The following is a 12,621-nucleotide window of genomic DNA, read 5'->3' as shown; positions in this document are numbered from 1 at the left end:
ATATGGAAGTACTTCGAAGAAGCACGATAATTTAATAATTAAATTCTGTGTGGTGAATTTATAATAAGCAGTCCACTTACGTCGCTCTGTTTTATGTCGGATGGGATAACAAAAATATCTCCAAACCACTGAAGTTGAGCGAACTAACTTGTCAATGATATCTGTGTCCTCCGAGCTGGTCGTGAGCTCTGAATTATCTTCACTCCCTCTCATTTTTCTCGCTCCACTTCACTCCGATTCTCCAAACCTGTCAGCCACTGACTGTAAACAACACCGCGTGCACCACCCAGAACCCCAGACTGCAATACGCATGTGCAGGATTACTCATAGCACATAAGCATTATACTGATATTTTATCGAACTGCTGTTATCATTTTATAGAGGAAAATTATATTGTGATAATTATAGTTATCATTTTACCGCCAAGCCCTAACAACGACCCTAAGCACACAGTCAAGATAACACCGGAGTGGCTACGGGACAACTCAGTGAATGTCCTTGAGAGACCCAGCAAGAGCCCAGACTTGAACATCTCTAGAGAGATCTGAAAATGACTCTTCACTGATGCTCCCCAGCCCCATACAACCCTATGGAGTTTGAGTGGTCCTGCAGAGAAGAATGGGAGAAACTGCCCAAAAATAGGTGTGCCAAACTTGTAGTATCATACTCAATAAGACCCAAAGACTCAAAAAGGCAGTAACATAAAATGTGGAAAAAGTGAAGTGCTGTGAATACTTTCTGGATGTATTGTATTATTTTCTTTTTTGGTCCGGACTAAAAGAACCAAACTGTGTGCAGTGCACACACCCTTAATTTGTCAGAGGAATTTTAATACAAGAAATACACACCACAGTCTTTCAAGGTGATAAAAACATGTAAAACTCGACTTGATGGGTTTAAGAGCACATTAAGCAGAATGCCAAAAGTTTGGGATCATTCACACCCACACAACTGATGCTAAAGGAAAACCTTAACTCATTTTTTTTAAACGTAGTCACATCATCTCAATCTAAAGCATGTGGTGGCACATAGTGAACAGACCAAAGGTTTTTAAGCCACTTCAATGCAAACCATTGGAAGGTTAACACCAAAGATACTATGAATAGTTGAAATACTTGAAATAGTGAGAGTGGTGTTTCCTTTCTTCCCTGAGGGGGAATCACGGAAACACACGCCTGAAATCCAAGATAATTGGATAAAAATAAAACATACCCATGTTCTAGAGAAATATAAAAAAAGAAAAGCAAATAAATGGGGAAAGAGCCAATGGCAATCAAGGCACTCCAAGGTATTTGACGTCTCTGATTAATCTGGCATATAATAAGCTAGGATAAATCAACCAGCCTAAAATCAGATCTGAATCAGACAATAAACAGGAAATACAAGGCGATCCACAAAGCTTCGCTCTTGTTTATAGCAAAACAATGTCAACAAGAACTGAAGAGGAACTTTGACTATTAAAGCACACTGTGTAATATTTATTATCATGTTTTGAATTTTGAATAACAATCAGGCACATTTCCCTGGAAAAGAAAACCATGGCCGTGTGACTAAATGACACAAAGCAGTGTGTTATATCAGCTGTTCCAATGCCAGATAAATCTCCAATCATTTCAGTAATCAAAGACAAACAAGACACAGTTATATATACGTAAGCTTAAGCTGTTTACCCGCCACCCATTTTTCACTCCACACGCTGGCTTCATTTATGACCTGGTGAGTGATTGCGGTCCCAGAGGAGAGCAGCAGTGGTCCACACTGGGTTAAGGGCCTCTTTCAGCTCTCAGCAACATCTTAACGCTTCTTAATCAGGGTTGATGACTCTTTAAGACTCTTTATATCGCTTTTCATTACTGCCCGTAGAAGTCGACCATCAAAACAGCATGCAGGACAACATTCTGTGAGCCCCTGCTGGCTAACACAAGACTAACCGCATCTCAACTGTCCTGCACACAGACTGGCAGGGTTGGGTTTCAGCGCCATGATGTTTCTCTAACTGACCTGCATCAATACAGCACAGGCTGAGGCTCATTTATCCACTCCATAAGTCAATAAAAGCTTCATGGGCTTCAGACGACTCACAATGAACACAAGGTCTTCGCCCATGTGGATGAGTTTATAACCTTTCCTGGCCAATAGGGCTGCACGATATTGGAAAAAAATTACATTGCGATATTTCTTTCCCCAACGATATATATTGCGATATTGAGAGCCATCAATCCAGGCTAAAGTCAATAATTACCATTCCATGATATTAATAATGTCAGTGATAAGCAAGCTTCATTACAAGTGACAAAAAGAAATGTTGGAAAGTATGTGCAAACATGAAATTAAACCTCCAGTAGGTGGCACGAGGTGACCGTCTTAATGAGTGAGTCACTGAGTCGTTCAATTCATTCAAACGCTGAATCGTTCACGCTTGTTGCAATGAGTGAGACGTGTTACGGGTCTGCTGTGAACGATTTTCACTGCTGAAATAGAACAAAAACACTAAATATTGCATCTAAAATGTAAGTGACTAAGTGAATGTTAATTAGTTGTTTATGGAACTGTCATATTAAATCAGCGTCACAGTCGTGATGGTATTCAGGAAAGCGCTCGTGTGTTGTAATTTCTCCTCGAGAGGCTGCACGAGCGTCAACGGTGCGACCTTATCATCGTCAGTTCATTATATATTATCCACTATCGATCGCCACTCACACTAAATTAATGCACAAACATTCTTGCATTTTGGTGATTCCCTAATTATTTTATGTTTTAATCAGACTGTCCGTCAGGCAAGTAAAATTCTCTTTCACTTGTCCCTTCAAAAAATCCACTTGTTTTACAAGCATTATTGTCGAGCCCAGCTTTGTATTCGTGGTAAAGAGCTTTGTGGTGCCGTTTTAAAAGATCAGACAAATTGGTGGTGTTTTCTTGTTTTGTATGCAAAGTACCTCTTTTTGTTCAACATCCTCCTTTATGTAGCTGAAATGTCCCAAAAAGATGATTTCTTGTACAAACTTTTTTTTTTTTTTTTTTTTGCGGCAGATCCTCTTCGTGACGCATTTTAGCAGTGAATGTTTGGTGGCTCAGTGAACCAATCAATCTGCAGGCACGCAGAATGTGCATGTCACTCCAGCAACAAACTCGTGTTTACTGTGTGCTACCGTTCTCTTAATACACCATGGGCTACTACACTTCACATCGCATTAGACATGTGCCGATTTTCGATAATGCGATTTATCACGATAATGAATATGCACGATATTGTTATCGTGGGCACTTTAAAATATCGTAAATAATAATTTATTAACAATTTATAATTTTTTTATAATGCACTCAAGAATACTTTGCCCATCAACCGTATAAATGCTCAACACCGCTGTATTCGTCAAAGGGACACGCTCAGATATAAACAAGCCCAACGTGCGTTTGCACATGACTGAACCGGTGAAGGAGACGCACTGCTGAAGTGCCGCTCAGTGACAGCAGAGGGCGCTGATGAACTGCAGAATGCCACGGTTATCCCGGAAACCAGCAAACAAACAAAAAAACGTGTGTAGTTTTTAAAACAGCCATTCCTTTTTGTAATCTCAATGTTGTTCATCACAGCATCAAATACTTAATACTTAAAGACTTAATAGGCTATTTATTTTCAAATTTAAACATTTTTATGTTTTAATCTGGACTACAACCTTAATAATTAGAACTGTTCTAATGATTTGTTATTGTTCAGTATAACTTTGAGATACGACTTCATTAGTTAACATGTTAATTCATTACCAAACTGACAATGAAAAATACTTATCAAGAATTAATCATTCTATGTTAATTTCTTAGTTACTTTTTATTAACATTAAAATCAAAATCAAAATAACTTTTAATGGACCTAAGATAAAACTATCAATGATCAGTATTTCTTAACTAACATTAACAAAAACATTATACTTTCTGTACCAAATGTAGCTATTGCTCAATCTTAGTTAATGCATAAACTATGAGCCCTTATTGTAATTTGTTAGCCTACCTGTTCTTTATAGCCTAATTCTTTTGCACTTTAATCTGTTTGAAAATTTTACTTTTACAGCTCTGAAAAAAACCACTTAACATTGATTTCTCAATCTCTTAATTTTTTTCCAGAGCTGTATATATTTTTGGTGCATTATTGTATTTAAACATTCAGCTATTTTTGTTCTTACAAAAATAGTTCTTAAAGCTGTTATGCTATGGCAACACTTATTTAACAACTTATTTAAATATCGTGATAATATCATATATCGTGATAAAACTTCATCAATTAATCGCAGCATGAAAAATTGATTCCGGCGATGTGACTATCGCAGACGCGCACATCGCGATGTCGATGTTAAAACAGAATATCGTTCAGCCCTACCGGCCAAGCAGCAAAAGTGACCTGTTTCCTGCACTGTAAACCATAACACTCAAAATAATTAATTGGTTTGAGTAGAGCCAACTCAATTTAAATAAATTAGTTAAACAAAATTCACTTACAAGTTTTTAGAACTTTTATAAATTTGGAGTTCTCAAAACTGACATTGGAAGTAATCTAAATTGTTTAATTGTTTTGGGTTTTATGAACTTGTTTTAATTTAGACTAACTTGAACCGAAACTGGGCTGGGATTTCCCTGCACTCAAAAGGGATAGTAAATGTTCTTCTTTTTTTGCAGGATTAACATCATGGTGACAATCATACACTCAAAAAAATGACTTGTTAAATAAAATTAAAAAATGTGGTAAGTGGAAAGTGAGCAATTTTACCAATAATAATTTAGTTATATGAACAAAAAAAAAGTAAAACTGGCACAATTTCTTTAAGTCAATACAACCCATTTGAATTTGTCACTGTTACATAATATTTATATGTGCAGTTTACTTAATTATGTTAAGTTAAATTTATAAAAGTTTATTATGTAAGGTGAACAATTTAATTTGCCTTAAAAAAATTATAACAACAAGCTTATTTTTAAAAATAAAATACAAAATGAACTCATTGAACAAACTAAAGATATTTAACTGAGAGCAGGAATTCCCTCCAATGAATTTCGTAAGTGCCCACAGCCTAAACACAGGCACTCTTCATGTAACCACAAAATTTCAGAAACTCCTCAATGTCCAACATAACTGAACATTAAACACTAACATAAACTAATAACATCTTTCTCTTTACTGGAAAACACATAAAATAACACTTTTTTCTATAAATTTTCTCTCCTAGCGCAGTCCCTTGCAAAGCATGCTGGGAACTACAGATCCACTGCCCAGTTAGTTATGTCAGAACAAATATTTCATGTAGTTTTAACGCAAATTGATTAAGTAAACTTCAGTTTTAAATATATTAGGCTGATTGAACACATTTTGACACAACTTAATTTAATTAGGTAAAGTAGTAAACTTACTTTAAATGTGTCTTATCTATGAAGGGCCTGAATATTTTTTTTGAGTGTAGTTTGAGAACACATACATGTTAAATGTATTATATTGCTGTACTCATTGCTAATGCAACCAAAGAAATGTGTAATTGAATTAGCTAGTTAATGCTAGTTAAATTTCCACTACAACATTTTTTTTAGATTACAAAACATTTAAGTTAAATGTATAATGTATATGAATTATCTCACTCAAACATTTCAAATTCAGAGCAATTAAAATGTATGATTACTAAATAAAAATCTGCAAGTTCTGTTAACTTAAACTTTAAATTTCGTAAAACGTAAAATATTTGAGGTAAAACGTATTTGTAAAACATTTTTTTAGTTTTCCCAACTTATTCAGGTTTACAATGTCTAAAATATCTTTAATTCACATTTGATCATATGCAAGAGAGTTAAACAAAGAACAGGTCCATGCTGGCCACAGACCCCCAACATCCCTCTCCAACTAGACTGACATGCATCCAAACACAAGGTGACACCCCGACGGGGGTGACCTTCATAGAGACTGATTCTGGAACACCAGGTCCAGACAGCACAACATCAACTAGCCTCCAAGCACAAATGTGTTTGTGTTGCTGTCATTTCTCTGTGGAGACAGAAAAGTGGAAAAGTTGTCCGTACAGCGCAGCACTTCATCAATATTATTATGCTACGGTGACATGCCAGGATTGGAAAAATCAGTCTGCTCATGTAGGTTACTTTCTAATTGGACAATGTTATTCACTGAGGAATGAGCTTTCACATTCTCAAATACAGCAATAATGAAGTTATCTTGCAACAGTTGCAACAGGATGCAGCATTAGTCAATTATGTCCAAAGCTATGGAACAAAATACCAAAAGATGTTAAGGAAGCCAGCTTGCAAAATATTTTTGAAAGAAAGCTAAAAACGGCTCTTCTTATTGTAGCTTTTAATTATTTATAGTTTTTTTTTGTGTTTTTTTTTTTACTTGAGAAGAACAGAGTAAACTTTATAGTTACTTAAACAATGTGTGTGTCCGATATGAATAAAACATATTATACAATATATTTGAATGTCCTGTTATTGCCGCTTCCATAGATGTGTGTATTTTTCAAACTATATGTATTGTTTTGTTAGTACTTGTATTTAAATGTCTAAAACCTGTAATACACCTTATGTGGTTGAAAACAGTGTCATATATAATAGCTGCCATATACACTCCTAAACAAAATCTTAAGACCAGGGGATTCATTGCAAGTTTTCCACATTTCGCACTTGTGGATCATAACCGGGTTGTAAGTGCTGATTTAAAACGCCAAAAGAAGAAACAGGAGCAAGAGACAAAAAATAGAGAGTAGGCAATTTATTAAAAACTGCATTTAAACTCGAACAGGCCATTCATCAGCTGATCAAAAGTTTAAGACCATAGCCATAAAAAGGTCAAATCTGCAGAAAAATATGGCTTTCATGGCATTGTCCTTCAAGCAGTCATACTGTCAAGATCTCCTGATGGCAAAGGCAAAAAAGCTTTCTCTCTTTGAACGTGGCAGGATTGTTGAGTTGCACAAACAAGGCCTTTCGCAACGCGCCATCGCTGCTGAGGTTGGACGCAGTAAGACAGTCATTTTACATTTCTTAAAAAATCCTGAGAGTTAGGGGACAAAAAAGTCAAGTGGTAGACCCAGAAAGATTTCACCTGTCCTGCACTGAGCCGCAGGATCCGACGGGTTGTCCGTGAAGACAATATAACCATAAGACGTCATCTTCTAAAGAAGGGCTTCAAGAACAAAAAACGTCTTTAAAGGCCACGTCTCCTCCCACGACACAAACTTTCCCGTTTAGAATTTGCAAGGGAGCACCAAACATGGGACATTGAAAAGTGGAAGAAAGTTTTTTTCTCTGACAAGAACATTTTTTACCTGGACGGTCCTGATGGCTTCCAACGTTACTGGCATGACAAGGAGATCTCACCTGAGATGTTTTCTACGCGGCACAGTGGAGGAGGCTCCATCATGATCTGGGGTGCTTTTTCCTTCAATGGGAAAATGGACCTTCAGGTTGTGCAGGGGCGTCAAACGGCGACTGGCTATGTGGATCTGTTGCAGCGGGCATCCCTCTTGACCAAGGGCCCCCGTCTGTGCGGCAATGACTGGGTCTTTCAACAGGACAACGCTGCAATTCACAAAGCCCGTCTGATGAAGGACTTCTTCCAGGAGAATAACGTTGCTCTTTTGGACCATCCTGCGTGTTCCCCTGATCTAAATCCCATTGAGAACATTTGGGGACGGATGGCAAGGGAAGTTTACAAAAATGGACGTCAGTTCCAGACCGTGGATGCCCTTCGTGAAGCCATCTTCACCACATGGAGCAACGTTCCCACCAGCCTCCTGGAAACAGTCGCATCAAGCATGCCGAAACGAGTTTTTGAAGTGATCAACAAGAACGGTGGGGCTACTCACTACTGAGTCCTTTTTTGACACTTTTAGTACTGTTGTGCGTTTATTTTTTGGCTATGGTCTTAAACTTTTGATCAGCTGATGAACCGCCTGTTTGAATTTAATTGCAGTTTTCAATAAATTGCCTACTCTCTATTTTTTGTCTCTTGCTGCGGTTTCTTCTTTTGGCATTTTGAAGCAGCACTTACAACCCGGTTTACTTACAAACTTGCAATGAATCCCTGGTCTTAAGATTTTGTTCAAGAGTGTATGTCGTTCTAATCATACCAATGTGATCGTATGCATCAAAGGGTGTCAGCCAGGTACCAAAACAACCTGAACACTATGAACATGCACATTTTGATTGCAGCCTAGAGCCCTGGTTAATAGTGAGAATGGGACCCTAATCTAAAGTGTGACCAAACCAATAATTCCTTGTATTAAAGATACAAATAATGGTTATTATTATTATGATTATTATTATTATTATTATTCACTTACTCAGAGGAATCATTTGCTGTCAACAACGTGCCACATACAATTCCGAAGTCAGGGACACCAGTAATATAGTGGGAAAGTTTTATGGTAAATAGTATGAAGGTATTTTGAGAATATCTTTAAGCAAAACAGAATACACTACCAAAAACAAGATCATGCCACAAAAATAAGTCAGTGCTTGACAAATAGGGTGTTTTTTATAACTGATGCAGATACCGAGGCCTAGAGAGCAGGTCAAAATAATGCTGATTACATAATGAAAGAAAATACACTGAAGTGTTGAAAAGAAACAAGCTTATTCTACTAAATATTTACTTAAAGCTGCTGTCCGTAACTTTTTTGTGTTCAAGATTTACAAAAATTATATAATGAGAATGCACAACATGAATCAATTTTCTAAACCATGTTTTGTCTTACCCTGAATGATTATGGTACACTGATAATAAGTGTTTATGTTGGGAATATTTCAGGCCAGACTGTTAGGTACCGTTGTGGAGGAGCACCTTAGGTGACTCACCATAGCCATAAACAGAGAGAAGTAGCTCCAGGTACAATGTTCTTACGCAAGACCCATGCAGTTCTGTTTATTAACCGCTAGAGCGCAAAAAGTTACGGACTGCAGCTTTAATTTATCAAAAAAACTACACGAAAAGGCGGCACTAAAACAAAGATGAAGTACCACTTCTGTTCAGTCATGCATGAACAGATTAGGGCTGTCACTTTTTATTCGATATTCGAATATGCATTCAGACATGACGTGAAATATCCGTAATCGAACTATAAATAAACTATCTGTTTTTTAAAGTGCCATGTAACGCAATTTTTTACAGTCGGGTGCGTTTACATGGAGCACTGTAATCGGTTTAAAAGTCCAATCTGAATGAAAATGCTCCTTATAAACACCTTAATCGTAATCAAAATGCCCAAACTGAATGAAATTGTAATCGTTTTGAGATGGGTGGGATAAACCTTTTCATGAATCGATCAAACGAAACTTTTATATGGGGTCATAGATATTTGAATATATTCGAATACATTGGTTGATATTTGATATCCATTCGAATTAGATTTTTTTTAAATGACAGTCCTAGAACAGATTTCAGTCAATATATTCTTATCACAAAAAACAGTACCCTTACCACAGGCCATTTCTGCGAGCATCAATGCACATTCCTTTGGATTATTCTAGTCTTGCTTCAAAGCCAATTACTCCCAACACAGAAGTCAAAGGTTAAGTGCTTTCCCTAAATCTTTTAAATAAGCAATCAATGAAAACTAATACTTAAATGTGGGTTGACTACAATAGTGTAAGGCTTTTTAGGGGAGGAAAGCAAACTTGAAGCCACAATATTACATTTTTCTCCGTTAGAGGTCACTTTTTCAAAACAAAATGCGTAGTTTGATTGATTTTCGCAGAGCTTTTATTATGCCACAGATGACTGCTTCCGCTTCTTCCGCTCATGGGTATATGGGGTAACACAGCGCTGTTTTTATCATATTAGATACATTTGAGTGTGTTGAAGGTTATGTTATAATGCTACTCTCAAGGAGACACTTGTCGCACACTGCAGTAAGCTATCGATATTAGGCATGATAAAACATGGTACTCACGGTAAATCAAGAAAACAAGATTTAAACAATTATGGTGCGTTCACAACGGACGCGAATGACGAGAATAATTCACACAAATTTGGACACTTGAACATTTTGAGTTTACTTGCTTCATTAGCCCGTGACATTCACTTCACAACAGATGCGAATTTGTGTCATGGGAGGGGCTTCTGCCAGGCGGTTCATCTCGTTGAGAAATGGCTGACATGGCCTGTTTACGCGTCTTTTTTAATTTAAATTCTACTGTTCTACTGTGTGACAACGTAGTTTTAAGACTTTTTCAGGCGATAATGTAGTTGTTTAAAGCTCAAATCTGTGGTTTATTTATAAATAGAGTGCCTATTTGAAAATGTTATTTGCCATTTTCGGAGTTGTGAGCTCCAGTGGATCAGCGGCGCTCCGCACTCGTTAACCCCGGCGAGAGCAGCCTTTCCTCGGCTAGTCCTTCAGACATTTGCCGCTGGCTCTGATGTCTCTGTGGCGTCTCGAAATATAATTTGTCTTGTGTATATGTAATTGCCGATCTTTGGTCTCATGGATCTATCATTTGTTCCCAGGCAAATCGTTTAGGCTGGGGGCAAAGTGAAGTTTCATTACTTTTTTATTTTTATTTAACTTTACGTTACCTGTAGCCTATTAGCACTGATTTTAAATGTTTGACTGAATTGTTTGCTTTATTATAGCTTACTATTTCCCTTTTACTTATACATTCGTATTATTGATCATACATAAACTTGCATTTAAGAAAAAGAGACTGGGTTGACTTAAATCACTCACTCGAATCGCGTCAGGTGTGAAAGCACCATAGGACTAACTGTGGTGAGCTATATAACATTGATTCGTTTTTCTGGTGATGAATGTATCCAAGCAGTTGCTCACCTGTCTAATAAAACATAATATAATAAAGTGTCTTTGGTGTTTTTATGGTAATGAAACATTATTTTGGATAATGCAAGAACACAACTCAACAAAAAATATAACATTGTTCAAGTGCTTTTTGGATAGTTTAATCCTAAAATCTTACATATTGTGCCTTTAAGGACTAAACCTTCCTAAACCATCTGTCACAACCTTATGATAATACTCCACAAACCAACCCACTCCACACGCCTCCAACAAGCCATTCTGAATCAGACCGGCAACTGTCAAACATGTGCCTCCATCTGAGCAGACTCACGTCTCTAACTGTTAACTTCTTGTCACTGCATCTTACACAATGTTTTGATCTAGTGGGACTGGATCACTATTCCTCCTTCCCCATTCCATCAGTTTAACCAAAAGTGGTTTCACCAGCTGGGAAATCAATGTGAGCTGGAAGGATCATTATGGCCTTTTTATGTTAGAATGCAGCTTTACGCCAATATATTATGAATTAACTACTAAATATATTCATGATAACGATGTAGACTTAACGTATATAACCACATCATGTTTTGAATGAGTGACGTTACGCTGTCATCACAAAATGTACTGCCACCGTAAAGTACGTCATCAATTATGTTTCATCTCTCTAAGAGCAATTTCATGAAATGTTATATTTTATAATATGAACATAAACAAATCTTACTAATATACATATTTATTAAATACATACTGTATAAGCCTATGAGGTAATTCAGAGATTACAATATTAGAGAGCACAACATGACTGAATAAAACACCGGATGAGATCATTATTCAGGCAAGCCATAAATAAGTAAAAAGTAATAAAATTAAACATGAATTGCAGCCAGACTGCTGACTAATCCACAGTAAAGCACACATAAACAAGCTAGCCAGGTTAGCTAGTTAGCTGGCTTTAAAGACCAGCATCAAACGGCCATTGTACAGGAATGCGGGAATGATTCTTCTTTAATTTTATCCCGTCATTCTTGTTTTTCCTGGAACGTTAGTCCATTCCCATATACGTTATCATAAAATAATCTTTCGGTTTTCATTCAGACAGACCAACCGACCCAAACAGGATATCACAGAGTCCGGCTCAAATAAACTCACACAAAAACGGCCTAAATCTACTTTTTCTGTCACGTTATGATGCTTTTTCCACTTTAAGGTGACATATCAAGGTGGATAGAGGTGGTTTTCTTACCCGTGGAGTTGAGAACCGTGTGCGCTTTTGTAAGTGAGTGCGTGTTGCTCGTGTAATCTTAACAGCAGTAATAATATCCCAAAGCCGCCGCGCTCTCCCAATAGTCCTCGGCCATGATCATCTAGTGCTGCTGCTGCTCGTCCGGTCTCCAATGCTGCTGGAGCGATTGCTCTAAACCCCGCATGTCTCACCGCCGCTTCTTTTTTGCTAAAACGTTACAGCAGCTGTTCCTTTCCTTGCCAAATCCGGACTGGAGTGGATCATGGAAGCGACAGAGCAGCTGCGAATAGATTCAGGAGTCACTCACTCCACCACCACCACTAGGACTCATTGGATAGGCTGGGGCACATATAATTATACCGTTGAGCTAATTCGTGTGTAATTAATGAGTTTCTTAATTTTATGATAATGTATTCTTAACTAGATTTGTTATGTGTCTCTGCAGTCATGAAATTTGAATATAAAGCGCAAGTGCCCACCCCTAATAAATGAAACTGGATCATAATGGACTGATCCAAATTCCATACAAGCAAGTCAGACTGTACCATTCAAGCGGAATGAACAGGGGAGTGGCAGTGGGTGTGCAGTGCC

The 12,621-nt window shown here is 37.3% G+C and overlaps 1 protein-coding gene across 3 annotated transcripts in view; it reads right to left on the bottom strand.

Moving 5' to 3' along the window:
* cdk16 (cyclin dependent kinase 16) overlaps window positions 1–12,369 on the bottom strand; it is a 49,482-nt gene extending 37,113 nt beyond the window's left edge. For 2 of the 3 annotated variants that reach the window (XM_067414349.1, XM_067414347.1), the window contains exon 1: window positions 12,031–12,369. The gene's annotated coding sequence lies outside the window, so the exon portion shown is untranslated. The remainder of the gene's footprint in view (window positions 1–12,030) is intronic. The other variant, XM_067414348.1, reaches the window with a different exon arrangement.
* Between the last annotated feature and the right edge of the window lie 252 nt (window positions 12,370–12,621).

Source organism: Pseudorasbora parva, chromosome 13 (genome assembly GCF_024679245.1).
Source record: "Pseudorasbora parva isolate DD20220531a chromosome 13, ASM2467924v1, whole genome shotgun sequence".
NCBI classification, from domain to species: Eukaryota; Metazoa; Chordata; class Actinopteri; order Cypriniformes; family Gobionidae; genus Pseudorasbora; species Pseudorasbora parva.
Note: the sequence above shows the minus strand (reverse complement) of the source record. Positions and strands in the feature narration are given on the sequence as shown.